Source organism: Lynx rufus, unplaced genomic scaffold (assembly GCF_022079265.1).
Source record: "Lynx rufus isolate CCGP_SWC_20201006 ecotype Redwood Valley unplaced genomic scaffold, mLynRuf1.p SCAF_4, whole genome shotgun sequence".
NCBI lineage: Eukaryota > Metazoa > Chordata > Mammalia > Carnivora > Felidae > Lynx > Lynx rufus.
The window spans coordinates 79,232,694-79,234,833 of NW_025814856.1; the positions used below are offsets into that span (position 1 = coordinate 79,232,694).

The 2,140-nt window shown below is 43.6% G+C and overlaps 1 non-coding gene across 1 annotated transcript; it reads left to right on the forward strand.

Annotated features, from left to right (window-relative positions):
• The first annotated feature begins 1,738 nt into the window (after positions 1-1,738).
• Positions 1,739-1,811, forward strand: TRNAR-CCU (transfer RNA arginine (anticodon CCU)). Its single transcript has one exon. It is a non-coding gene; the product is annotated as a tRNA-Arg (tRNA).
• Positions 1,812-2,140: the final 329 nt, after the last annotated feature.

Here is a 2,140-nt window from a genome sequence, read left to right on the forward strand (position 1 = left end):
CTTCAAAGATGGCAACACAGGAGGCTCCTGAGCTCCTCTCCTCCCACAAACACGCTGAATGAACAACTGCACATGGAGCAAATCCCCCTGAGAGAAATGCAGAAACCACCTGAGTGGCCGCTACACACTGAGCAAACGAAAATACCACACGAAATGGGTAGAAGAGGCTGAGACACAGTCTCACCATAAACCCCACTGTAGCACAGTGCCATGCAATTGGAGGGAATCCCCAACTCCCAGGCTCTGATGAATAAAGTGTTTAGACTCTACATTTAAAGCCCCAAATTTAAGAGTCTCGTGTGAAGGACAGGCTCCCAAAACACCTGCTTCTGAAAGCCAACAGGGCTTGCATCCATGAGATCCCCAAGACTACAGTAAGCAAACAAGCAGATAAAAACAGGCACAAGCACTTGCCATGGATATCCCCCCAAGCGCTCGGAGCAGAGGGAGCAGGCAGAAATGCCCATCTCCCAGTCTTTTCCTAAAACGGGTCTATTTGCATACTTCAGTAACTGCTGTCTGAGGGTAAGGTTTCTAGTTTAGCACACATCTAGGAGCTAGCTTCTCTGCAGAGACCAAGGAGGTCTACGGACAGCTCCCCTGCTTTTTCTCTCTAGCCCACTCCAAGTCACCAGTAGTTCCCTGGAAGGAGTTTGTATACACATCTAGTGCCCCAGTGTTTGCTGCTGCCACCTGAGGAGGAGCCTCCTGGATCACTTGGCTCCGAGAGCCAATGGGACTTGCATCAAGAGTCCCATAGGACTATAGCAAGCAAGGAGTTCTTAATAGGCTCAGAAGCACCTTCCCACAGCTGTATGCCCAGGCCCAGTGCAAAGGCAGCAAGTAAAAATACCTACCTCACAATTCTTCCCTGGAAGGGGCCTACCTACATATTTTTCCAGCTGCTGCCTAAAGGTCAATAAGGCTTCCAAATGGCCTGAATCTAGGTACTGACTGTGATCCTCCCCTCTTTGGGACACTGATGGATCTTGGCACATCCTCAACTACTGGGAGCCACTAGGAACAAAGAAGACAGCTTGGATAATCACAAAGGTATGAAGGACAACCAGGAGCCAGGCTCCTTGATGAGGTTTATCACCTACTCAAGACCACTCTGTCAAGACTGGGAGAAGTGGCTGTTTTATTTAATGGCCAGAAACCAACACTGAGTCCAAGGAAATGAAGGAAAAGAGGAATATATTCTAAACAAAAGAACAAGATAAAATTCTCAAACAAATCTTAATGGAGAGAGAAGTGATTTATATGACAAAGAGTTCAAAATAACAGTCATAAAGATGCTCACCAAAATCAGAGGAGCAATACATGGACAATACAAATATTTCAGCAAAGAAAATAGTTTAAAAGTACCAAACAGAAATCACGGAGCTGAAGAATGCAATAACTGAACTGAAAAGTTCAATAGCAGGTTTAAACAGAAGAAATCAAACGAAAGAATGGATCAGTGAACTCAAGGACATGACCACTGAATTCATCCAAGCAGAGGAACAAAAATAAAAAAAGAGAGTGAAGGTGACTTAAGGGATTTTTGGGACACCATCAAGAAGACCGATATCCACGTTATGGAAATCCCAGAAAGAGAAATGGGAGAGAAAGATGCAGAAACATTATTCAAAGAAATAATGGCCAAAGTCTTCCCTTTCCTAGGGATAGAAAGAGACACCCAGATTCGAGTCCAGAAAGTATCTGTAAGAGTCATCTAAGACCCAACCCCAGGGGCACCTGGCTGGCTCAGTCAGTAGAGCATGTGACTCCTGATCTCAGGGTTGTGGGTTCAAGCCCCACATTGGGTGTAGAGATTACTTAAAAATAAAATCTAAGTTAATTAACTAATTTAAATAAATAAACCCAAGACACATTAAATGGTCAAAAGTTAAAGTCAGGAAAAAATGTTGAAAGCAGTAAAAAACAAAACAAATTATAACATACAAGAGCAACCCCATCAGATTTTTCATCACAAACTTTGCAGGCCAGAAGGAAGCAGGAAGATACATTCAAAGTGCTAAAAAAGAAAAACTGCCAACCAAGACTATTCTGCTTAGCAAAGTCATCCTTCAGAACTGAGGGGCAGACAAAGAACTTTAGAGACAAGCAAAAGCTGATGGAGTTCATCAGCACTAGA